Source organism: Haliaeetus albicilla, chromosome Z, assembly GCF_947461875.1.
Source record: "Haliaeetus albicilla chromosome Z, bHalAlb1.1, whole genome shotgun sequence".
Classification (NCBI taxonomy): domain Eukaryota; kingdom Metazoa; phylum Chordata; class Aves; order Accipitriformes; family Accipitridae; genus Haliaeetus; species Haliaeetus albicilla.
Genome location: NC_091516.1, coordinates 11,853,691 through 11,881,355, shown reverse-complemented (window position 1 = coordinate 11,881,355; position 27,665 = coordinate 11,853,691). Strand labels below are relative to the sequence as shown.

The 27,665-nt window shown below is 41.4% G+C and overlaps 1 long non-coding RNA gene across 1 annotated transcript in view; it reads left to right on the top strand.

Moving 5' to 3' along the window:
• The first annotated feature begins 331 nt into the window (after positions 1-331).
• The window catches only part of LOC138683966 (uncharacterized), a 49,471-nt gene continuing 22,137 nt past the window's right edge, over positions 332-27,665 (top strand). The window contains exons 1-2 of the long non-coding RNA XR_011323451.1: positions 332-452; positions 17,653-17,719. This is a non-coding gene — a long non-coding RNA (uncharacterized lncRNA). The remainder of the gene's footprint in view (positions 453-17,652; positions 17,720-27,665) is intronic.

The following is a 27,665-nucleotide window of genomic DNA, read 5'->3' as shown; positions in this document are numbered from 1 at the left end:
TCGAAGGCTAACTTATTCAGATTCATACTTGTCTTTTTATTCCAAGTGTGGAAGATAGATGTGAATAAGGAGAAGTCTGCAGACAACTGGAAGTTTATGGAGAAGAACCAGATATAGCTCACACAGCTATCAGAAGGTTGAGGTTCCCATCCATTAGTTGTATGGATGGGAATTCCCTTTTAAAAGACTAGTACTGCAAGTTTTAGATGATTTGCTCTGATTGGCTGGCTCTGTATTTTGGATGCTATATGTAATGCTGGTTAGAATATTCTTAAGATGGTACCTAGGAAAAAAAAAATGGTATAATTATGTCTTTTTTGTAAAGGATTCACGTGTGAAAAGCTGTGCAGCCAGGTTCTAGCATGCACCAGCCAGCCCAGGAGAGTGTTTGGAAAAGGTAAGGAGGAGAGAGAGTCCTCGCACATGCAGCTCCACAAATGTAAAACCAAGAGGTAGGCACCTGACCACATCCTTTGAAGTGGTTTCTGAACCAGATCAGCTTGAAAGAGCCTGGGAACAGCTTTCATCATCTATCTCCTTGGTGCCCTTCCTTGATTAGTGTCAATGAGCTTGAGAGTGAGAGCTGAAAAGGGCTTGCCTGTGCGCCACTCCTTGTTCTGTCCCTCAGGCAGGATTCAGAGAAATGCAGGCAGTGAATCTTCTTTATTTTTAAGTATTTTGCATGTGAGACTAATATAACCACCTGTCTGATTGGCTATATACAACACATAAAATATATGTGTGGTTGTGTTGCAACTGACATAATTATTGTATTGGCAAAGTGCCAGTACCCAGTATAATTTGAATATCCTGGACTATTAGTACTTTGCAGTAGCTTGTCTTTGAGCAGACTAACTTTGCTGATATTTTTAAGTAGCTCTTGCTACAATATTAAGTTTTAAATCTAAGATGGTCCTGTTTTACACAGTAGAGTAGATCTAAGTGATTGTAGTTTACCTAACATTTCTAGAATGAATGATAATTATTCAGGAAGGCAGTTCTCATTTCTTGATGTGCCTCTGAATCACTTGAAATGCATCTTGGAACTACCAAACCATGCTGCTGTAGAAAAAAAAAGCTAAACTATGACTCTTTCTTTATGGCCTTATATTGATAAAACATGCTCAGAGATTTGCATGCATTTTATCATATCACTGATCAATACAACAAAATACAACACATTCTTTCCTTGGTCAGTCTTGTCTTACAAGGGGTCTGGTTCTAAAATCCCTCTGTTACTGATTAGTCATAATTGGTTATAATTGGTCACTTATTACAGTTTCCCTCCATTTACACTAACACTGCAGTTCAGTAGCTTTAGATATAAAACCACAAATCTCACAGAAGTAGCTAGTTGGGAAATTCCCAGTTCCATATTGGTCAAAATACCCATTCATTCAAACCAAAATTGATAGAACTTCTTTTTAAAGAAATCTCCTGATTCACAAATTGGCCAAACCATCCCCTGTTGTCAGAATGAAGTTAAAAGAAAGTGGGTTTTGGTTTAGAATTGTTTTCCATTTCAAATTTTTTGTCAAATTTCAGTAAGAGGGGGGTGGGAAGATGAAACTAAACAAAGCTGTCAGATGAGCAGACATAAATCAACACGAATTCAACTAAGCTAAGAAATGGGAGGAACTTCTCATATAGCAGGGATATAAACAATTTAAGGCTTCATACACCAAATTAATACTTCAAATACATGCTTAAAATCAGTGGGCTAACATGGCTCATGCTCTGTACTGTGACAGTCAGGGATAGAAAGAGCCCTTTCTGGCAGCTTCCACCAGCAAGAATAATTTCCTGGAGATTCCCAGGATTTATCCTGGTGCATGTGAGCCTCTTGGAAACCTATCATCCAGCATTTAGGATCCATCTCCACGTGACAAACTCCAACATTTTTCTTTTGCATTCCTTCACTGCTGTTGTAACAGTACTGTTGATTAGCTTTTCTGTTAGCAAGGCTCATAACTTTGGATTGTGTTGGACTACTCAGCTTGTTTCAGAGACTGCTTTCTTAAAGGGCATACTTTCTAATCTCCGTAAGTAATACCTCTGTGTTTGTAGCTGAGGTCATCTATTCAAATGCCAAGTCAATTGTCCATATGCACTATAACCTTACTGTTATTAAGAGAAAAAGCCCAGCATTATATTGAGCCACTAAGTGCATAATTTCTAGTAGCCCTGCATTCACAGTAATGTCAGTGTGCTACTTAGTGGGTATATTTGCCTACATGTCTTTCTAACTCTGGCACCACAAGTTTCAGGGACAGTTGTTACTGTACTTTCAAAAATCTACTCTAAATGACAGAACTCCCTCAAAATTGGTTAAAATATTCTCAAGTCAATGATAATTACACACCATCTTGACCGCTCTCACAGTTCAACACCTCTCTTACGGAGCTAACAACTACATCAAAATCTCATCTTTCACTAAAAAAATACATACCTAAATAAATAACACTCCACAAACTGGCCATTGAGCAAAACATGAAAAAGGAACACTGCAGGTTCAAACACCTTTAGGTAAATAAACAGGCTGCAACATGTGTTTTTATTTAAAATATCATTGTTTTTAAACCAACGTCTTCAGCTTTTTGTGAACTAGAACTTTTTCTTTTTCTTTTTTTTTTTTTTTTTGAACACTTGAGGCTGGCAAACACACCATGCTGTTCCGTGGCAAGAAATTCTAAAGACATTCCAACTCTATAGTTTTATCACTGAAAAAATGTCATCCAGTACTAAGATTCAGATGCCCATGTAACTTGCACATAAGCATGTTTCTAGAACTGTTAGCATTTTACTGCTTAAGATTCATAATCTTCGTTTTATATTTGGTGGAGAGACAGAAGCTGATGAGTACAGATGGATTTTGGTAAGCAAATATATAGGGATACATATACCCACAACAGAAGATATCAGATGTACTTTAAAATAAGAGCAATTTTCATTTCCAAGACAAATGCAAAGAGTTTCAATACACAAATTTCAATTTCTGTTTACAAAATACATCTATGTTTGCAGCGTTCTTATATGCATAATGCTGGGTACTGACATTTTCTTTGGCATGGGATTTTTAGTTTAAAGTAAGATTAAAGGGCAGTTCTGAAAACCAGGCCAATACTGCAGTCATTCTCCTTTGCAAAGTGACTTCTCAGTGCTATGGTATTAAAAATACAATTGTAGAGGTTGTTCCTTGGTGTGGAAGAAGTAATACACCACATTTTCTCTGCATTACATTTAAGAATTTTGCAAAACTTATACCCAAGGCAATTCTATGCAGTTATTATCAAGTCTCATGTCAATTATCAGAAAGAATAGGATAGGATGAAGAATCAATGGTAAGGGCAAAAAAATGTTTTTGTGAACTTACTTTAAGTTTTTACATTTAGAGAGCTAAACTTTAAGAGTCTTCTGAAATTCCTTAAATTCATTGTTAGTTTAAACTGGATGTTTTTCAGAATATCCTTTGTATTTTTCATGATGACTCAGATGTAAAAAGATCCAAATGAATGATTCGCAATTAGTAATACTAATACTAATGATGTGATATACAGTAGACTTTTTATTGGCACAACTGTTCAGCATTTTCTGTGCATGGGAAAGCTACAGAGTACTCTTCAGAGCACTGTAAGTCAGTCCAAGCTAAAACTTCTTAGCACCTCATGCTATCGTGAACACTGCAATGAAACGACTCCACATTTTTTTGAGAAAAATCATTTTTTTCCCAATGGAAATTCTTAGTACTTGGATTATGAAGAATTTGACCCTATAGTGGATCATAACAAAAAGATCAGTTGGAAATGACTTGTGAGGAGTAACAGCTCAGTATGAAGTTGAGTAAAGAATAGCTATAAACTGCCAAAGCGATGCAGTCAGAAAGAAGGGCAAACATGATACTAGTGTGTATTAGAAGTACTTCCAACATAAATTCCAACAGTTACAGTCAGAGTACCAAGAACGCATGAAACCTCTTTTATACAATTAAATTCAAACTTGGGTGTCATATTTGAGAAAGTTTAGTTCAGACTTTAATGACAGAGGAATGGAGGGAGAGAGGAGATTAGGAGAGGCCACAAGACAATAGAGGAACCTAGTTTGCTTTATAGCATAAAACACAAACTATGAAGTAAAACAATCATTTTCTAAAGCAGGGAGGAAGAAGAGTTATATATATATAAAACAGCAGATTACACTGGCAGAACCACAAGTGTAGCCATGGCTTCACAGCTGTTAAATTAAGGGGTCCTTTCATCCAGAACAGTGGAGCAAATCACCTAAGTAATCCTTAAACTGGTGATCACTACGGTGCATGTGGTAGTAGAAGTCTGGGCTTCAGCACTGAGGAGGTCAAATCCAGCATGTCCTGCTATGAAGACCAAACATGGAAACAAGAGCTGATTCAGATTTTTTTTCAGTGAAATCTGTTTCTTGTGGCAAATTCCAATTTATCAAACAAAAAATTGCCCAGTCTGGTTTGGCATTTCTTTTTACTCTGAAACTTTCAATTCTTTTTTTCCTTTTCCCTCAAGATTTCATTCTTCACCTTGTTTGGGGATAAGCATTTTCTTGTGAGAAAGGAAAACTCTTTCCTTTGGGCTTGGTTAGCAACCATACTTACACATTGCCTGACTGTACTGAGAGACACTGATTTACACCTCTCTTCCATTTGCTCTACAAGATCTTCATTCTACTTCCCAGTAAGTAGAGCACTTCTTTGCGTATCCTCTGTAATAGCAAATACACCTTTTCTGCTTCATTCTGACTGTAAACCAAAACATGGGGAAGAATCAGATGACACCAAAATCTTTATGTTAAGGGGTTTTGATCAGGGATGATAGGATATTTAATAATCAGCCTTCAGAAAATAACTAAAAGCAGAAGCACAGTAGCTGACAGAGCTAACAGGTTTAGAAATCTATCCAAAAAAAGAGTGAAAGAGGCAACATGCATAGAGACTTTCCTACATAAGGGAAGGCTGTCCCTCATTCAAGAAGGAATAATACTGAAATAGCTACCACTAAAAGCCATTTTGGGGGATGCAAAAAGTGTGTTTTAGTTCAGGTGATCTGACTCTTTTTCCTTTCTCATTTGAAAACCCATTTTAATCCATGTTAATCTGAAGGACTAAAGAACTCTTCCAACAGCGATAAATGGAGTAGTGTACAGGATGGATCCAATCCAGGCTTTAGAAGTGCTGGACATGCGTGCAGTCCAAACATTTGGGCTACCCTACAGCTGCTGATACTAGAATCCCTCGATTTCTACATTTTTTAACTCTAAGTCAGAGACTCTAGGTCCTGAAATTCCTGGTCCCAAGGAAGCCCCATGGCAGAGCTGTCCAACTGCCTTGCAGTGCCTGTCCCCAGGCACATGCTGGGTGATGGGCTTGGTACCCCATCCTTTTAACAGAAGCCCAGATCTTCAGAATCCAACTGGATGTGCTGGAAGGAGATTCTTTGAAAATCTGAATTATTTGAAGATCCTATCTATGAAATGTATCCAATCTATATTTCTATGAAATGTTTTGGGTTGGGACCTTTCCTGACAACAGTGTAATTCATAAGATAGTTCTCCACCTGACTGGAGAATGGAAGGACATCAGGATGCCCTAATATACAGCCTAAAGTAATACCACGTTACACAAACTATGTAACTGTAGTTTCCTTTGCCTGCCTGCATTCCTTCCTTCCTTCCTCATAGCCAGGCGCCCACTGCCTCCATAAACACAGAATCCAAACAGATCTTCTTCTGCCCTCATCAGAACTCCAGCTTTTGCTTCAGTGTAAGAGCAAGATATTTTCACTTGCATTACTCAAATGAAGTTCACGGGGCAGTTCTGGTCTGAGGTTTGCAGCCCTTTCTGGCTTGTACAGATAACCTTAACATATGGAAAACATGCTTAATTGTCCAGTTGAGTTTGAGCTAAAAAAACCCGAAATAACAGCACCAATAGCTCTGTTATCCATCTTTCATGCTAAAACATTGTTACCTTTTAAATGTCCATTAGAACAGGCAGCAACAGTTAGCTGAGCAGAAATGTGCAGTAAAATTAGACTGGGACATGAGATACAATTGGAATTGCCTGCCCTTTTCTGTTTCCAGATTCGGATTAATTCTTGACTGTCTTCTGCAAACTGTTTCAAACCTCTGATGCAATTTTCTGTATTTTAGTTCACTGTCCCAGACTGCTTGCCACCCCCTCTCCAATTCCACTTGAGCCTCCTCCTGTGTTTCCCATTTCCCTATCTGTACCTTGGCGGCAGTGTCAAAACAGGCGACAGGGAAACAGGAATGCTCCCTAGGGCTCTCTCCTTGCCCATCCCTCCGTGTGCGCCTGCTGGACTTGTTACCATGTTGTGCCTATCTGGATCACAGCTGCATGCCAGTGTTTCCTCTCCCTGGCTGTCAGGACGGGTTGCACGTGCAGCAGCAGGGCAGGCAGAGCGATGCCCAGAGGAGCAGCACAGCCGAAAGGCTTAGAACAGTTTTGAAAATAATCACCTTTTCTGTAGCCAGAATGACAGAGGTGGCAAGTGGCGGAAAAGAGGACAGGAAGAAGATATTGGTAGAGCTGGTTAAAAACTTTCTAACATTTTCTATGTCAACTAGTCAAAATTAAGCTGCCAGGGAGAAAGGAGCTATTTCAGCAAGTCTTCTGATTTAAAAACTATCCTGAATTTTGAAATATATTGGAAGTTATTAACACCATTCTCAAACATTTCAAACCCCCACAAATTTCAATTTACCCCTTCATTTTCATTTTTCCCTAACACTTTTAACTCATTATTATAATAAACAATCACATTTAAAAGGCCACAATCAAGATGAAGGATTTCTAACATGCCTAAATAAAATGATACAGGTCATCTGGTCCAAATTATTTTTCCTCAGTGTATCAGTTTGTGATATTTTCCTACCCTTCCATTCTTTCTCCCATTTCAGCATGGGAAAAAAAGCTGCAAAATCTCAAAACCTCTTATGGAATGGGAGGATAATTTTCCATTTAGATTTGGAGAGCTGATATAACATGAATAATATTGTTCTTTCCTTTTCTTTTAGTTTGCCTTTCCCTTAGTTTCTCTTCAGCCACATGAATAGGGCTAGAGCTGTCACAGCATGAAGCATGAGAGTTCACTGACATGGACAGAAAGCATACATCTTCCTGCTATATGATGAGAATAACCTTTTAATGTTATTTCTCAACTAAATACCTGTGATTACAGCACATGAAAAGCTCTAAAAGTGTAAAAAGGAATTAAAATCTGGGAACACATCTAAATGTAATTCTCTGTTCAGTTCCAGAAAGTAAATTTGAAATGGCATCTCACTACATCACTTGTGCTTTTTGTTATATCTGAGGTCTTTTCGTTAATGTAAATGGCTGTGTAGCTATTGAAACTGTTATTCACGAAACAAAAAATTAATTCACAATCTGAAAGAAGAGAAAGCCACTGCATTTTTCTCCTCTGACTAAACTGAAAGTTGTTATTGTATTTACAATATGCAGTATTCTGGAGAGAGAAGGAGGTTTGTGTGGGACTGGTCTCCCAGAAAGATCAAGCAGCAATGGCAACAACAACTTTGTTGTTTAGTGGTTTTCAGAGGCACATTCAAAGCCCTTACAGTAAGAGTACATAAAAAACTTTTAAAGAAACACAGTCAAATATTACAGTTAAAGCAGAATTGAAAACATGGTTTAAAATAGACTAGGAAACACATTCCAAAGAGACACCCTTCCAGGCTCTTGAATGATGCTAAAGAAGATACCTGCAAGTTACTGCTGAGAGTGGTCTTGACAATAAAGCAATCAAGCATTATAAGAGTAATTCTAAGAACCACTTTTAGAAACAATTTTTTTGCTAATTTTGCATAACACTAAATACTTCTGTACAGTGCTAGAGCACAATATAACTGCTGATAAAATGTTCTTCCCAAAACTTGTAAGAATAGCCGCATTGCCTACATTTACACTGCTAAATAAACAGAATCCAGGAAGCAAACAAGACTGTTGGATTCCTGGTTGCTGAGACTGATTGATTACTAACTCTCTCCTTTGCTCTATTTGAGCCACTCTGACTGGCCTTGTCCAGGATGAAGCTACTCTTGGTTCTAGGGACAGGTATCTTCAGGGACTATTCCCCCCAAACACCAGTGTAGGTGCTGCACCAGAGTTCACTCCCTCCACAGTACACAGTCCTCCAAAGCAATCCTGTCAGCCTTTACATCCCCTGATGTCCTTTCATACCACCTTTCTACACCCCGGGGCATGCAGCCATTACCCTGAGTTTCAGTCTATAAAAATCCACTCTGGCATAGCACATTCTTCACATTATTTCACACAGTCCCTGGCCCTCTTTCCAGAAACCTTGACATTGTTCCCTGAGCCTCCTGTGTTTAGTTGCACAGATATACCAGCTGGGTCAGGTGAAGGTCCACCCACACAGCCCAATATCCACCAGAACAATTGCACCCAACTTCTTCAGCTAAGAATATAGGAGCAGAAGTATAAGAACATGCAAACCGATCACAGAGTGATACTTCTCTTCTTATCAGGGCTTTTCTGAGGTAGAGATTGTTTACTTCTGTTTAATAGCTTCTACAACATGAATACTTGTCTATAATTACAAGAAACTGAGCATGAACTTGGATTTGCCTAAATATGTGCAAATGATACTCCAGCCTTACTCCACAACCTTACTGGAATTTGAAAAAAAAAGCACTTTTAAAACAATAATATCTTATAATCAACTTCCTTCAATAGCTTATGAAAAATACTATAAGCTGTAAAAACTGTCATTGCTTTCTTGCATGAAATGCTAACACTGGCAAGAGTACTTCAAGCAAGTTGAAGCCTGTTTATCATCTCTCTTGGCAATGCCTAAGTCAGGGCAATGTAGTAATCTATTCTGGAGAAACGCTGTTCTTAGCATTACTTTTGGATGCAGATGAAGAAATTGAACTTATGAAAGCATTCTGTATTGATGAGTATAATCTTTGTCCAATCTAGCAATCTTAACAGGCAATGCCAATCAAAATGAATACATTTTTTATATGTAAGGGCGACAAGAATATATTACTGCAGTTCAGAAATAACAACAAAAAAATCCCTGTATTGTTTTAGTTTGTCTTTCACAATCATTTACCTGTTTCAGTCTGGGTAATGCTTTCTCTCTTTGTGGCACACCCAACCCAGGTAGATTATGTGTATATTTCCCTATTTATAGCACTGAAAACACACACACTTGAGTATTCCATACGTTATTATAACTCAAACAGAAGTTGTGGGTGAACATTGAAATTATTGACTGTGACTCTACAAACTGTTATTATGCTGAAGGTGTAACTATATGACCATGATGGTCCCTTTTGGTTTTAAAATTCTTGACAAAATGTGGATTACTAGCAGACTCTTCACTGGTGCATTTGAAGAAAAAAGGTGGATTCTGCACAGTTTTTGTAAGTGAAAACCAGCTAGCCTCAAAAGGTAAATTAAATCACCATTATACCAAGATATAACCCTACAGAGTGGAGCCTCCCCACAGACCAGCTGCTGATTACAAAATCAGTTTGATGCTTTTCAGGAATGGTGCAAGAAATGGTTGAAGAGATTCCTTTGAACCACAGGAAGGGTTTTGTTTACATTATTTTCCCTTGCTGGATCCAGGTTTAGACTGGTTCTCATTTTATCTGCACCCTGTTCCCCACCTTCACATGAGTACACACAAAGCGGGGGCTTCAAAGCTGACAGCACTGGCCTAACTCTGTTCTCATTAAAAGCATTGGCAAAACTCCCAGTGGCTTCAACAGCAACAGGATTAGGACAACTGTGAGCGCTTTGAAAAACTCACCCAAGGCAATAAATCTAGCATTAATTCACAAAAAAGAAAGCAAACAAAAAAGGTATGAAGAGAGGGAAAAGAAGAATCATCATTCAGTACTCAAAGTCCTTTAACAGAAAATTTTTTTATATTATATTTATATATAATATATATAAATAATTATATATTGCTGTGTAGGGTCTCGGTGGCTGGACATGAGGGTTCGCGTTGGGTACTTATTTGTCTGCTTAAGCCTGTGCATGAGGGCCAAAAGAGTGAGGATCCTTTTCCTGGTCACCATGTACAGAAACTGCTGGTAATGATGCTATTTACATGGTGCAAGAGCAAGGGTAGCTCCAAGCTCACAGACCAGGCTCACCTGGCAGCAGAGCTGGCCTGGCTGGGGCCAGCACAAGTTTCACCCTTTCCCACTGTGAAGCACAGGCTGCTCTGGCCTACCGACTCCTGATGCACTTAGCTGTCATGTGTTGGACATATCTGCATCCAGTTGTTCTCAGCTCACCTTGCACATCATCTCTTTTACTGCTCTAATAATTACCTGTGCCTGTCTTTGAATTACTTCCATTATGCTGGTGCTTTTCTGGCACAGAGATAAATCACATAGCCGTGAACTTTGCCCACAATGAGGAGCACAAGGAAAACCATTCAAATGGCACCTGACACTTCAGTCTCAGGTTATTTGCGTTTCACGTATGACTTGTTATCCTCCTCATTTTATTTCACGCACACCAAAGATATGGAATTATGAAGCCAAAACTGTAAAAATGTTGTTTGGTTCTTCTGGGTTTTTTTCACTAGAGACATGAAGCTTGGAGAAATGGGAAAATAATCACAATGGGAAAATAATTTGGGTTTGAAATCAGCAGGACTGGATTTTTGCCACTATCTGCACTGAGTAGAACCTCCATCTGAACTTCTCTCTTTTCTTCCACCCCTCGTATCTCAGCAGGCTTTGCCAGCTTCTCCAGCTAGGCAAAGAGCAGTAGATTCAAGTCTGTACTACCATGAAGTGAGTAGTGCTCAAAGCATTATTGACAACACTCTTTCATGAAAAGGTGACTTTGGAAATTGTCCAGACCCTTCTCACCTCTCACAAATGGTCACGATTTCTCATCTTTCACAAAGTAATTTGCCTCTCACAAATGCTGACTTGGTGGCTGGCATAGATAGGTGGTATCTCCCCCTTTGCTGTTCATGAACACTCTGCACTGCCCTGAAAAACTGAAAGGGCTTTGCATAGCCCCATGGCATGCCAGTATCATTGTCCAAGGATTTGTCCTGATTTTCAGAGGAGAGCACTCGTATCTCCTGCTGCCATCTGACAGGAGAACAAGGATTTTATGTAACACAGATGTTAGTACATATCTTGCCTTAGGCACTTAATTGTCCGTGATTTTTATTTCAACTGATAGTATTATGATAATCCCAACAAATTTTATTTAAAAATTCTTCCTTCTCCATTTATGTCATGAGGAGCTGGATCCAGGGTTTGAAACAGTAAAATAGAAGTGGACGATTCTGGCATCCCCTTTAAGCCACCAAGGCCTTCATATTTGCATTGCTGTAGATCAAAGCCAGATACTCCTTTTTGGCCTCGTATTAGCATCATTCTTGCACAATTCATGACCATGAGTTCTATCTTTGTATATTTTCAACGTGAAAGCAGAAGTACTGATGCATGATAAGCACAAACAAACAGAGAGAGTATCTGGAAGAACAGTCACTTGAAAGCGTACCCTTAATCTATCTGAAAATGACCTAGGAGTTTGACACACAAGAATTACAGCTGGTGTTTTTGCCAAAGAAATGCTCCTAACTAGACTTCTGTATCCAGAGCTGGGCAAATAATTGATTTGGGGGGGCTCACTGGTAGATCTACAAGAATTCATTTTGCATTAATCAGGAATGAAGTGTTCCGCCAAATGAAAAGTAGGAAGAATAATAATTTTTGATTGAGAACAAGTTTGGGGTTTTGGAAGGGGTTACTTGTTTCCTTGTTCATTCTTTCATAAAACTGAAGTTGATTTCCAAATGCTTTGAACAAATTTTAAGACTTTTCTTTTTTTTCCCCTTAAGCAGCTAACAAAAAATGGACATCATTGAATCACTGTTATTCCGGAAAAACATTTTGTCCAAAAAAGTTTTGCCCAGCTCTAGCTGTATATCAGATATCTTCACATGGTGCATCTCCACTTTTTTAATACGCAGTGGGAATGTGCTGAAATACAAAACTTAGTGCAACTTCAGTAAAACTATGCAAAAGGGCAAGTCAGCACAGGAGACAAAAGGAACTATGATGCTCAGCTTTTAGTTAAAGCTATTAAGCTAGTGGATATTTGTGTTCACATCAACCTTATTAAACCATGCAGGACTGCGTAATTGTTTTTTCCCTTTCTTTTAGTACACCCTGGGATACTTCTGACACATCTGCTTCTCCATATGCTCAGAAGTCAATTGTGATCTGGGAGTGGGAAGAGGTAAATGTTGTTAGAACATGAAATCACACATGATATAAAATAAATGCATTGTCATTTTTATATTTCCTTGATATTCACAACTCATGATTTATATTAGTGACTCATTAAAAAAGTAAAAGAAAATCTTATTCCCTGAATAAGTGAGATGGCAGTTTGGATCAAATACACATTTGAGTACCAATAAAGTTGAGTGAATACAGCAACCAACATATTCATAGATAATCTTTTCAATTGTTAATGTGTCTTTCAGCTTACTTTATACCTCTTTTCTGTCTACTTTACATTAATGTTCTAGCAGCCAAATTTGTACAGAGGAGTACTCTTGAAAGTAGTGAATTTTAAATGGTTATTGAGAACATAACAGAGAGAGTAAATTTCAGATTCATAGTAGTGATAATCTGCACTGAAAAGATGGTGCATTATTTATTATTGTTGTTATTATTACTATTATTCCATTAATGAACATGACCTACATGTTAAACCAAAGCAGCCCGAGATTTTAATGGCAACTATCACACAAAGGTGCAAACAACAAATATCTATAGGGTATCAATGGCTATAAAAATGAAGAAGAATGCTGAAGAGAGAATGAATTAGGGCGAGTTTTTCTTTCTTCACAGACAATTCACAAGTGAAATATAAACATACAGTGCAGAAGTGCTGTGGTGTACTGGTCACTTTTATGGCAACCAATGCACATTCAATACAAGAACAGTGACAGACTAACTGGTAGTTATGAAAAGTGGTTCCTTAATTTGGAGGAATGCTAATGTCAATGAGAAGTTTTCCATTACCTTCACTGGTCTTTAGACAAGGCCTTAAGGTAGCAGCTGTAGCAGCTAGGACATTTAACTTTTACTGGCAACCCTACTTTGAAATAGAGGCTCAAATCTAGCCATTGTCATGCTATGACTTGTTACAGGAGACATCAGAGCTGCTTTACTGCATTTCTGCTTTCTTTGGTCTTCAGTAAACCTCAGAGCATGCCAAATAGTGGCATAAGATAGACTCTGCATGTCTGCTGCTGACAGTAGCCTGAAATAGCTGCAATACCCAGACCCTTGCTGGAAACCAACAGCACAGTGAGCTAATGAGCACAGAGGTGATATCTGAACAGTAGGATAAATGGTGTGGGCTGGAGTGGCTATTGCAGCTGGGAGAGGGGACCGGTGAGTATCAGTAGAAAAGGCTGATGTGTCAGTACTCAGTTTGTTTAATGATCTGGGAAAAATGCACTGGTCTGAAAGGTGGGTGGAGATTACTGTGACTTCCATAGGTTTGGGTTTCCAAGGCGCTGTTGATCACTTATTGGGGTATAGATGAGCATTTCTTTTGAAGAAATGGAAATTCCCGTTCAGAGATGTGAGTGAAATTAAATGTTATTTTCTGCTGTTGCATTTGGATTGTAAAAGGAAAAGGTATGAAAGCTTGGCAAAGACTGAGATGCTCTGGGCTTATTCCTCTGCCATCTCCCATGAGATCTGAAGCTGGCTCTTGGTTCTCCAGACACTCTAGAGTATGTCAATCCAGGAAAAACATATTTGAAAACTATCCTACATTCCTTTTCCAGAACTGAACTTGGTTTTCTGCTGAAGTGGTTTGAAGTAGGCTCTTAGCCAGCACATATCTCAGCCCTTTGCTGCTGAGCACGAAGCACATAATCAGAAACCCCTGAACTGAACCTAGATAGCATTCTATTGTGGGGCACTGGCAGATAAAAATGAGTGAGTTTGGAGTTTCCTGACTCCATATGAACAGCAAAAAAGTTGTAGTTTAGAGTTTTTGAGCTAAGGATGAAGTATGTGGATTAAAGAGCAAGACTGATATCAACAAACAGACCCCTGTTTTAATAATACCTTAAAAAAGCCTCAAACAATCCTAGAGGGCTGTGCTTTCCCTCCCATTGTGGAGTCCTCCCAGGAACATCCAGAAGAACAATGTGATCCCCATGTCCACGCGTGTCCTGTACACTTTGATATCTTGCAGGCAACAGGAACTTTGCGTAAGCACCCAAAAAAAGTAGTTGCAATGTACTAAGCCACTAAGTGAGAGGTACCAGCAGAGCCACATCCCTTTGAGCACAGCCTATGTCCATACTTTAGGCTGTGATTCTGACTGAATGTCTGGAGAGGGTATATAGGCTGCAGGATGTCCTAGAAATGCCCTTCACACTGTAGTGTAGCTGTATCCCTTTGACCTTTCTTACATTTTTATGCACCTAGTTTGTATTTGCTAACTTCAGGCAAGATTTTGGCCTTGAAAATGCACATCATAATTTTCTCTGCAGTCAAAAGGAGTTCAGACACATATGCTACAACTGATTTCAAAACAAAGTGTTCATTTCAGAAAGTAATTGAATGACTACCTGGTACATATTTGAACTCTGGCTGATAACTGTAGTATTTATTTTGGTATTTTCTTGCTTCCAAGTCTGTGCACTCTGATGAAATCCTGACCACTTCATAAAAAGCAAAGGACAGCATTAATATTGCCAGTGGGAGGGTGTAAGCCACTGCCATTTGAAAAAAACTACATGGCTATTTTAGCTAAGCCACCCACTGAGAGCTCATTGCTAAGGAAGAGAGAGGTGGGAATTAGCCACTTCTGTTATGAATGTCAAGGTTCTTGGAAGGTTCGAGTAACAAGAGGTGCTGAAAAGTATGGCAACCAAATCCGTATCTGCTGACACTAAGCTTGTCACTTCTGTGACATTCTTGGCCTCTTCTAACCCAGTGTCTGGGAATTTAAGACTTAATCTTTGGTCTACCACATGTTCGTGCAGAATATAGCTGCTGCAAAATGAGACCAACCTACAAATGGGGAAAAGATCTATTTTAAAATGAAAAATCCCAGCCCCCTCATTCTTCCTTAGCACAGGCTTTTTTAGAACCAAATTTCAGTCTCGTACTGGCCACTTAATACGGCATGGGCTGTGTTTCTCACTCCAGACAGGCAGGAATGTTTTGCTCTTTGTCTTGACAGCCAGCACGCATGCCTCTGCTAGGAGCATCTACTTATCATACACCAGTACGCAGTTCATATTCTCATTCTTCACATCAGGAAAACTCTGTCTGGGTAGTTTAAATAGTAGACCATACGGGAACTGAAATATTATCATGTTAATGGTAATTAACATTTCATCAGAGTAACCAAGGCTTTCAGATTTCATTGATTAGTTTTGTAAGATCATAGTTCATGGCCTGAATAGGTGATGACCTCCTGGTAGCCCTTGTAGTCTAAATCGCCTTCCCATTTGGTCTGCACCAGTAAGAACTTAAATGGGGTGGAGATCCCAAACACTGGCATGCTCTTCATCCACATTCTGTGCAGTTTATGGTAGGACCATGGTCAGGGCAATAGAGATGCATTACTGCCACTGTCCCCTAAGGTTCCTTAGCTTGTGGGAGCCTGCAGTGCTCCAGGAAGCTACCTGCTTCTTCTCAGTACTGCTACCATGAGTTATGAGGAGGTGGCTGTACCAGCATAACAGTAGCTTTACATGCCATAATATCATACCCTCAGCACAAGATATCTTCCTGGAGTTTTTAGTGTAACTCTTGGAGGTGAAGTCCAGGAACATGCCTTTTCCATCTTGCTCAGAAATAAAGCTCATAGCCTTTAATATCAAAACTTGGGCTGCTCTCTGGGAGGTTGAGATACTGGTATAGAAATATGAAGCAACAAGTTCACCTCAGAGCTGCTTTTCAGCCCCTGCCTGCTCCTGATGGCTCTGCCCTAAGATGGCTCTGTCTAGAACATCTCATTCTTCAATAGCTGACTCTCTGGGACTCCTTTGCACTTTCCAGTTGTCCTATCCATCTCACTGAGGGGAGAAGATGGGATGTAACAGCAAATCTGTGCAGGGACAGAGCCCTTTGGCTTCACTCTTGCTTTTCTCCCAGTCTTGAAGACTTGTTATTTCCCTGCACAGAGTATACTCACAAGTCCTTGTCTCCTCTTCCCAAATCGTCCCTCTTCCCTGCTTGTAAAGAGCAGCTACTACCTAGCTGTTAGAGGCCTCAACAACTGCAGATAGGGGCCAAGAATGGGTACTTTAGCATACAAGGTACTTGTGTTTTAAGCTCACGTTTGCAGCAAGTTTCTGTCTCCACAAAATGCACCAGTGCATGCTGGATTTCATCCTCATGCATATTGTATAAGAAAAGCGAAAGTGAGGGACGAGGGCTCGGCTCACTGCCTCTCATCTGGCAGAGTGCTCGTGGAGTGGCTGGGGCTGCTCTCTACCAGAATGACCTAATTCTGCATATGTCCATATTGATCTGATCTGCGTCATCATCAGTTCAGCGTTCATTAATGCAATTGGGTGCAGAAAGCTTTCAGGGGAAATAGATGAAGAGAAAGAATAATATATGTTATCCTCTTAGAGTAGGAGCGGAATTAGATTATTCTTGTGCACTTAAGCTGAAACCTACTCAGTGACATTTTAAAAAGGCTGTGTTTTAAGGCCCTGCCTCCCTCAGCTGCTGCAGCCGCGCGAGGCCATCGTGATGGGGGTTCGGTGTGGGGGGTGCCTCCCCTGTGCTGTGGGCTGCCAGCATGCAGCCTCTGCCGTGGACAGGCAGCAAAACCCTCCCTGCTGCCTGTCAGGTTTGCATTCAGTTTTGGCACGGCATTTCAGGCCACCAATTTCTCCCACTGGCGATACAGGTCAGTGTGGAGGCCCAGGGCGTAGTTCTTCTCTTAATTACACTGCTGTAACTACATTTCTCCGGTGGAATCATTCCCAGTTTTTATCTGTGTAAATGAAAGAGAGCACAAATGCTTAATTAATCTCACTGGTTCTGCTCTGTTGGTTACACCATATCAGGCATAAGATGGTCCACAGAGGAGGAGCAACCCTCTTGTACATCCCCACAGACTCTTGAGAGGCTGCATTTGCTCGCCTCCTGCTTCAGGAGAAAAAAAGCTTGCCCCTTCTTGTCACATTTTTGGTTATAATCAGAACTGCTGGATTTGTTCATGTTAAAGAAGATACGCATGCGGGTGTAGAGCTGCTCTTGATGAGCATGAAAACTCAATGAGATTGCTTTGTGCTAGAGGCACCAACAGCCATACACTCCCAACTGGTACGGACACTTGCACATTTCTCAGTCGAAGACAGAGCACAAAAGAAATGCGTGATAGGGTGATGTGAAAGCTTTATGGGTGTTTAGTTGAGAGCATACACTATATGTACTAAATAACACCATCATGCATTTTTAAAACTGGTAGGAGAAAGCACAAAGAATCGTGCTCTGACATTCAGTGCAGAGTGTTACTGGATGCTGATCTCATTTGACTTTATTCAAACTCTCTGTCCTTTCTCCACACAGGCACTGTCTCTGACCATTGCTGCTTCCATCGCACGACTGCTGAACTATAGCTGAACAGAGCAGTAGGGTATGTAACGAATAGAAAATACACTGAAATTAGGGAGATGCAAACTATTTACAATTACCTGGTTTGCCCACAATACAGCAGTTATTTTGTTTTGTATTAATATCCTTATAGAGACAGCCTTCATTTTATCACCTTGCTTCTAATTGCAAGAGGAGAATATAACAAAGATGACACAAGAACGTAGTTTACATAAAGGAGACCTTTATAAAACTGGAGAAAAACCTGAGGGGAACTGTTATTCAGTTCCAACATACAGTCTGTGCAATGCACAGCCATACTCAAAGAACAGCAAAAATGAAACGACAAACAAATATTTTTGAGTGCCCTGTCGTAGCTGCCATTTGGTGTATGTATCAAAAAATTAAGCGCTCTGATGCATATTTCTGTCCCTCTTTTGGGAATTTTGTATGCATAGTTAATGATTCCAGCCTGCAGTTGCCATGAGGGGTACCTGAACCCTCAGTCACATTGATTCCCTTCCCATGTGGACATACAATTATTAATAGAAAAAAACTGTTCCAGGACAGAAGAAAGGAAGGAAGGAAGGAAAGTTTTATCATGCCGGCTTTTAGGAAATGGAAGAGGAGAAATGCGTAGCACTGTCTTATGTGTTTCTGTATTAATACACTGCAATAGTCCTGAATATTTCTATGAAATTTAGAAATGTACTGAGATAAATTCTTTTGCCTAAGTGTCTATTTTTGGCATTGAGGCTTTTCAGTTAACTAAACAACAGGGAAGATGTGTGGTAGGGGGGAGAGAGGAAAGTACTTTGTAGGTGCTGTGATCAACTTACCAGTGCAGCTGACATGAATGTGCCCTAAGTCCTACTTGATCTTCTTAATACAATGTAATCCTTAATTATCTATTTTGACACCTAATGAGCACACACGTGTGTGCACTCCCAAGGCATGTATTTGTCTTGCCTTGCTAATCCCATTATCCAGGCTGTGCCTCTGCTAACTCTACTGCTGTGAATGACTCACAGATGTAGTGACACTCTGAGCTGCTGTATCTCTGCCATATAATCATAATAATTACTCTCCATCATGAGGAAGATCTGGAAACAGTAAAATCTTCCACTTGTTGACATACAGGGAACTCTGTGCATGTTTTTAATCCAGGGTATAGTTTGTCAGTCTGGTGTTGATCTTAAAAGGCCATTGCAGACCTTTTAATGATATTGATGTTCTTGCTGTGAAGAGGCAACTGAGCACTGCTCTGTTTGACATAGTACGGAGCTTTGGCATTAGGGTGGGGGAAAGGACAGATGGTACTCACTCATGAGCAATGAGGCTAGGATAAGAGAAAGAGAAACAATCCTTTCCTTAATGCTTGATGTTGCCAGGTTGTTCTACCTGAACAGCAGTGGGGCTGTAGTCCTGCTAAGCATCCAGCAGCAACAGACTGATGGAGCAGTCCCTACGCTTCCTCAAGCACAGAAGCAGATTCAGAGATGTCTTTATTTTTCCTGGATTACTTGTTCTGTGAGGGCTGAGCCTTAGTAAAAACTAAAGTCTGTATAAAACCCAGGGAATTAACCATCTTGTGTTTTTTAAAGACTTTTAATGAAATGTCTTAGCTCAGGAAGTTAAGATGTGGAGATTGCAACTAAAATCTCTGCATTATTCATGTCTAGATGGCTGACAATATCACCATGTAGCTAGCTCACTAGAGTGAATACTAGGATGAATTTAGTAATGCTGGCATCAGTGGGGTACAGAGTAGCTTTCAGGATCCAGCTGAACCTGGGATAATTCAGAGGGCTAACTAACCTCCTTGCAAGGCAGCATAGCTCTTCAATAACTATGTGATTGACCCTTTCTCTGGCTTCATTGGGAACACAAGGCAACCAAACCTTAGTAAGAGCTGTAGACGTCCTGCTTCTGACTCCAGTAGAGCTCTCAATTTCAGCAGTGGCAGGTGGAAATTTGGAGCTCATGAATCTGGGTTAGTGCTCAGCACAAATCTAACTCTGAATCCATCAGAGTGAACGGAAGTTTTGTTCACCCAGCAGGAAGAGCATTAAGCCAAAATGCTGTATCACCAGGGGAGTGCTAGTGGCGTCATGGGGGACAGGATTGCGAGAGTGGTGGCTGGTACAGCACATCGACAATCTCATGGAATTTGGTGTCATTTGTGATGATGCGCCTGCTATAGGAGTATACTCTTGAATGCAGGGGCACATCAATCTTCACTAACATGTCCACACTTACCAGCACATACAAGAGATGTTTAGGGCATGTCTACCCTGTGCAATGGAAGCTGTGCAAGCAGTTCAGTGCTGAGAAAAGATACCAGTTCAGTTACCAAAAGCAGTCCTGGAAACAGGTGTATTTGTTGTGCTTGGCCTAACATACTGAAGTGACTGTGCAGCTCTCTCTTTGCAGTTATCATGTTTGATGTTAGTTTGAAAATTTCTGCAGTGTGCCATGCAGACAGGACCCTGGGTATCAACATCTCCCTTGACAGAATATGGATAAAAAAGGTGGCACTTCCATAGCACTGCTATGTTTGCACGTAACTTAGTGTTGATCTGCTATTTATTTTGAACACTGAAATGTTCGTAGTCTACTGGGAAGCTACCATGAACCCTCTGGAAGTCTTAGCTCGCTGTTTGATGAATACTGAAATTAGGCACTTCTATGGGTGTTATGGTAAAGTCACATTTTGCAGAGTTTTTACAAGGAAAGTTTATAAAGAGCTTAGTGTGAACAGGCGACAATATTGCCTATCAAGTTTATTTGCCTTTAGTTAAGCACAGCTTGCATCCAACCTGCATTTCTAACTCATCAGCCATGCATGGCTTTGACGCTCCTCTGACACTCACCATTTCCAATTGCTGAGACTTTCTCGGAGCCAAGGGCTAGGAGAGAGACCACCCTGCTGGGCAACTGTGAGTTCCTGGGTGCTGTCTAGACGGCAGATGGGGTCTATGCAAATCACACGGAGACTCACTAAGATGCAGTGGCTGACAGCTAAGAGGCAGAGAGCAGAAGGGGAGAGACCATCTTCATACACTGCCTAGTCTCTATGGCTAATCCGGTGAGTGAGCCTAATCCATTTTGAGGCAAGGCAGTCAGGTTAATTCACATGGCCTCCCTGTTGTGGGTAAGCTAATCTTTTTGATTTTGGACTGAAACAGGAAAGAGTGCTTATGCTAACTCCTTCAGCTGAGCGGTGATAACTAGCAGTTGAGAGTTCATGCAATAGCCCACATCCAGCCAGTTCTGGTAGAGCTGCAAGGGCAGTGTCTGCCCTAGAGGAGAAGTAACTTCTGCAGTGTGAATCTCAGTAATTACAGCTTTACAAGAATGGCTGATCTGGGATGTACTCCAGAGTTATGCAGTTGCCGTAAGAATTATTTAGCATAGTTTTTTAGAGATCTAGAAATAATGGTGTGAATAAGATAGCGAAATTCAGGGTTAAATTAAAGTAAAATACTGACAGCAAGCTTTACTGCATCAACAGATAGGTTCCCTAAACATGAGGTAAAAGCCTTTATTCTGGTGACATTTATTTACAGTTATTTTTAGGATTCACAATGTCTTCTGAAATGGACAACACAACAGTAGGTGCAAAGGAGATTAATTTGTAGGAAGATGGGCTATATAACCTTTAGTTATTAGTAATCATGGAGACACAAGAGTTTTCTAGATGTCTCTGAAGATAAAAATACATGATACATACCCTGTAAATCTGCATGCTCTGAATGGCCATTGAAAGGAATAATAAGGTAGTTGTGGGCAGCAGAAAATTTAAAAAAAAAGAAAAAAAAGACAAAGTGGTGTTTGTAAAATAAGAATTTTGCACCTTATGGTAAACCCATGGCAATTCTCCCTTAAACACACACATTAAGATACAGTGGGTTTGTTTTATTGTGCAACCAAGTAGATGAGCCTCAGAGGCAGATAAATAATAAGCGGCTGCATAGAAAGAAAACAGGTCTGGAAGAGGAGCTTGAATTAGGAAAGGATAAGGCATGGCACCGCATGCCAAATCAGGAGGGGCATGCCAAGCACAAGGCTCAGAGAAAGCTTCCATTGCTGGACTCCCTGGGACTGTTAGATCTTGGGCATTAGATAACTCATGTGGGGAGACCCTTACTTCCCATTCAAATGTCTGATCCTATTCTGAATATTATGAAGCTGGCCTCAGAAGCAATCCCATGGCAAAGATTTCTTCCCACTATCTATACCCTGTGAGATGAGTTGTTAAGCTGGGATGATTTTCAATAGCATTAAAATAGGAAGTAGAGCATACTATTTTTGCATAGCAAAAATGTATACTATTTTTGTATGGCGTGTTTGCTTTTCAGAGTTTTTTGGATACATTTCAAAGAGAATATAAATTGTAAGCATGGTTTTATCAGTCAGAGCCATGTGCTGTTTGGTTGGGGTTCTGTTGGTCATGTTTTGAGGTGTTACTAGCTCTGTCCGCCAAAGTGCTTTATCCTACACAAGCATGTTGTGTTGCTACAGTGCAGGAAGGTGCTGCTGCTGGACACTGGGAGGATGGAGGCGTGAGTGCTTTTGTCTGAGGAAATGTTAAGAGTCGAGATGGAGAGGCAGGGACAGGGATGATTATAGTGAGCTGGAAGTTATAAAACAAAAAGATCCATGTGTTTGAAGAGCTGCTGCTTGTTGCTGCCATATACTGCTGTATGATGCCTGAAATACAATTTTGCCATCACCAAGACGAGGAGGAGCGCTTATGAGACCATGCAGGGGAACAGCTCCTGCCCCAGACCAGACACAGGCATCCTGTCTGTGCAACTGCAGCTGCGACACCAAAGGCCTGGTGCGGCACTGCTGTTTCTGTGGATAACCCTTTCACCGATCCCAAATGCCCCCAAGTCCATTGAATAGGGCTCTGTTCAGAGAGACCATTGCACTGCAGAATTACAACCTGACTCAGATTTATGTCTAAACCACATTACACCATTCTGGCAGTGCCAGCAGGTCAGTCAAGTGGGTATAAATGGGAGTCAGCATCTGAGACAGCTCTAAAAGAACAAGGAAAGCTCTGGCAGCTGAGCGGTGAGTATTTGGGCTGCAGTATTTGCTTTTCTTTATTTTCATTGGCATGTTGTGTAATTTATATGGCAGCTAGAGTGTTTATGGTGCTTTGTAACAGATAAAACATTCTACTAACCATGAAGGGAAATAGGACATGAAGAGACAGAGAACTGCAGGTGGAGAGGATGCTTCAAACATATAGAAAAGAGGAGAAAAAAGCCACTGAAAAAATTAAATAAGGTATTCAGTGGTGTGGGAAATGGAAAGACAGCAACACTGGGACAGGCTTAAGGAGAGAAGTGCAAGAAAGGGAAGACTGGAAACAAAGGCGCATTATCTTGGTGGCAGACATAGAAAAGGAGAGGGAAATGCAGGGTAGCAAATAATTTGGGAGGGAATTGGCAACAGTGGTAGTCAACACTAAGGAGAGGCTGTCAGTGATGGGCAAGTATGTGCAGCTTAGGCCTGTTTAAAATCCATCATTGCCACAGGAAATCATTTTCTGGACTTAAATATTGTCCAAACTACAGAGGTGGTAGAGCCCAGTCATCCTCAAAGAAGCAGGTTGGTCAGAGGACCGTAGGACACAGAGGTCTGTGTCTGCTCAGGCATAGTGAACAAAAGGAAAGAGTGAAAAATATCTTTCTGCAACTCGACAAAGCAGAGAAGGAATGGAAGATATGTCAGAAAAACGTTCCAGAAAGAACAGGTTCTTTTATTTTCTAATCAATATCTAGTGTTTTCTTATGTGCCTGTAACAAAAATTCGGATTATAGAAAGTTTGCAAAGTCCAAACTGCTCTGATGGAACCCTGTGCTACTGCTAAAAAAGATGTAGAAAACAGGCTTTTCTAAAAAAATGCATCATAGAATCATAGAATGGTTTGGGTTGGAAGGGACCTTAAAGATATCTAGTTCCAACCACCCTGCCATAGGCAGGGTCACCTTCCACTAGACCAGGTTGCTCAAAGCCCCATCCAACTTGGCCTTGAACACTTCCAGGGATGGGGCATCCACAGCCTCTCTGGGCAACCTGTTCCAGTGTCTCACCACCCTCACAGTGAAGAACTTCCTCCTTACATCTAATGTAAATCTACCCTCTTTCTGTTTAAAGCCATTACTCCTTGTCCTATGACTACATGCCCTTGTAAAAAGTCCCTCTCCAGCTTTCTTGTACTCTCCCTTTAGGTACTGGAAGGCTGCTGTAAGGTCTCCCTGGAGCCTTCTCTTCTCCAGGCTGAACAACCCCATCTCTCTCAGCCTGTTTTCATAGGAGAGGTGCTCCGGCCTTTGGATCATCTTCATGGCCCTCCTCTGAACTTTCTCCAACAGGTCCATGTCCTTCTTATGTTGGAGGCCCAGAGCTGAATGCAGTACTCCAGGTAGGTTATCAGGAGAGCGGAGAGGGGGAGAGTCACTTCCGTCAACCTGCTGGTCATGCTTCTTTTGATGCAGCCCAGGATATGGTTGGCTTTCTGGGGTGCAAATGCACATTGCCGGATCATGTTGAGCTTCTCATCAACCAACGCCCCTCAGTCCTTCTCTGCAGGGCTGCTCTCAAGCCATTCAATGCCGAGCCTGTATTTGTGCTTGGGATTGCCCCAACCCATGTGCAGGACCTTGCACTTGGCCTTGTTGAACTTCATGAGGTTCACATGGGTCCACCTCTCTAGCCTGTCAAGGTCCCTCTGGATGGCATCCCTTCCTTCCAGCGTGTCGATCTCACCACACAGCTTGGTGTTGTCAGCAAAGTTGCTGAGGAAGCACTCAATCCCATTGTCCATGTCTCCTACAAAGATGTTAAAAAGTGCTGGTCCCAATACCGACCCCTGAGGTATACCACTCATCACTGGTCTCCAGTGTCTCTCAGACATCAAGCCATTGAGCGCAACTCCTTGAATGCGACCATCCAGCCAATTCCTTATCCACTGAGTGGTCTGTCTGTCAAATCCATGTCTCTCCAATTTAGAGACAAGGGTGTCATGCAGGACGGTGTCAAGTGCTTTGCACAAGTCCAGGTAGATGACATCAGTTGCTCTTCCCTTATCCACCAATGCTGTAACCCCATCATAAAAGGCCACCAAATTTGTCAGGCACGATTTGCCCTTAGTGAAGCCATGTTGGCTATCACCAATCACCTCCTTATTTTCCATGTGCCTTAGCATGGTTTCCAGGAGGAACTGCACCATGACCTTGCCAGGCACAGAGGTGAGACTGACTGGCCTGTAGTTCCCTAGGTATTCCTTTTGTCCCTTTTTAAAAATGGGAGTTATGTTTCCACTTCTCCAGTCAGTTGGAACTTCACTGGACTGCCACGACTTCTCAAATATGACAGGTGGTGGTTTAGCCACTTCATCTGCCAGTTCCCTCAGGACCTGTGGATGCTTCTCATCAGGTCCCATGGACTTGTGCACCTTCAGGTTCCTTAGATGGTCTCAAACCCTATCGTCTCCTACAGCGGGCAGTTCTTCATATCTCCAAGTCCCTGCCTTGCCATCTACGACTTGGGCAGCGTGGCTGGAGCACTTGCCAGTGAAGACAAAAATGCTTTGAGTACCGCAGCCTTCTCCATGACCCAGGTAACCAGGTCCCCCGTTTCCTTTGGGAGAGGGCCCACATTTTCCCTAGTCTTCCTTTTATCACCAACGTAGCTACAGAAGTGTTTCTTGTTGCCCTTGATGTGGCTGGCCAGATGTAATTCTGTCAGGGCTTTAGCTTTCCTAACCTGATCCCTGGCTGCTTAGACAATTTCTCTGTATTCCTTCCAGGCTACCTGCCTTTGTTTCCACCCTCCTGAGGCTTCCTTTTTGTGTTTGAGCTTGTCCAGGAGCATATTCTTCATCCATGCAGGCCTCCTGGTGTTTTTGCTCCACTTCCTCTTTGCTGGGATGCATCACTCCTGAGCTTGGAGGAGGTGACCCTTAAATATTAACCAGCTTTCTTGGGCCCCTCTTCCCTCCAGGGCTTTATCCCATGGCTCTCTACCAAGCTGAAGAGGTAGAGAGGCCCTGAAGAGGCCAAAGTCTGCTCTCCTGAAATCCAGGGTAGCAAGCTTGCTGTGACCCCTCCTCACTGTCCTAAGGATCTTGAACTCCACCATCGCATGATCACTGCAGCCAAGGCTGCCCTTGAGCTTCCACATTCCCCACCAGCCCTTCTTTGTTGGTGAGAACAAGGACCAGCATAGCACCTCTCCTCGTTGGCTCCTCTATCACTTGGAGAAGGAACCTCCTGGATTGCTTATGCCCCACTGTGTTGTCCCTCCAACGTATATGGGGGTGGCTGAAGTCCCCCATGAGGACCAGGGCTTGTGAACGTGAAGCTGCTTCTATCTGTCTATAGAGGGCCTCATCCTCTCTGTCCTCCTGGTCACGTGGCCTGTAGCAGACCCCCACTATAATGTCACCTGTCCCTGCCTTCTCTTTAATCTTGACCCATAGGCTCAGCTCCTCATCCATCCCCAGGCAGAGCTCCACGCACTCCAGCTGGTCTTTGACATAGAGGGCAACACCTTCTCCTCATCTCCCCTGCCTCTCCTTCCTAAAGAGCCTGTATCCTTCCATTACAACACTCCAGTCATAGAAGCCATCCCACCACCTCTCTGTGATGCCAATAAGATCATAGCCCTGCAGGCATGTGCACATCTCTAACTCCTCTTGTTTATTCCCCATGCTACATGCATTTGCATAGAGGCATTTAAGCTGGTGTCACGCGCCAGTTGTAAACCTGAGCGAGGTTTTGCTCGTATTCTTGGGAACAGAATTAAGACTCAAAATGGAGTCAAGCACCAGGTAATTTTATTTGCCTGACACGAGTTCGCAAATACAAAAAAAAGAGAAAGAGAAAGAAAGAAGGAAAAGAGATCCTTGCAATAGCTACCACCACGAAGCTGCGGCATCCCGACAATCCGATTCTTCAAGGCCAGACTTTGATGTCCCAGCAATGTTGAGACAAACATCTGATGCAGTGTCTTACAGTTGGGCCCCTGATGAAGCTGACTTACTGGCTGGAATTCCTCTGTGCTTCTCTTCAGGTGCTCTTCTGCTGACCTGTGATCCTCCTCTGGGCTCTGGACATCTGTTGCTGGCACTGTTGTCAAACAGGTAGGAGTGGTATGGATCGAGGTTCTCCTCTTCCAGAAACAAATGAAGGCTGCTAGTGAACATTATGTATATGGCCTCATTGCTATGAAGCCAAAGTCTCGTGTCATCAAGTTCGGTGGGAATGGGCACTACTGAGAAGTAATAGTTTAGGATTTCCTTGTCTTGAATGCATTTGTATAACTTCTGGTAGCTGGCCTCCAGCCAGTATGGTAAGAATGGATATTCCTATGAACATTTGCAAAGGAAAATGATGATGGCTAATTGTAGTAGGATGTTTACATAACTCTCCACAGATCAGTTGTATTTGTATTAAGTCACTGCTTAATATAATTTAGAGTTCACATGGCATAAAGTGCTGTTTATTTGGAACAAACTTTGGATTTTTGTTGTATGCCTCATCCTTTCAGAGACATTTTGAGCTGGTTGCCATTGTTCCTTGTTTAGTTTTAAGGGAAATAAGTCTGGTTTTGATCAGCTTTCTCCCTGTTCTGCTGGGGATTTCTGATTGACAGCTACATTCGTTTTATTGATGAGTATGAATGAAAGATCATCTTAATGCATTAAAGTTAGATACAAATCGAGGATAGCTCCACCCACGTTCAAAACACAGAGATGTTCAATCAACTCTGCTTCAACAGTGTTGAAAATACTCTGCTTCCATCAGGGTGACTCAGTTCACTTTTCAAAATAGACCGAAGAGGCTCAAAGTATTTAATTTAACATCTCTTACTTTGCTGAGACTTTGCTGATCAAAATTAATTACTTCTGGCTTGTACAACTAGGTCACCTTAACATTTTCTCAGCTTTAAATCTGCTTTGAAGAAAA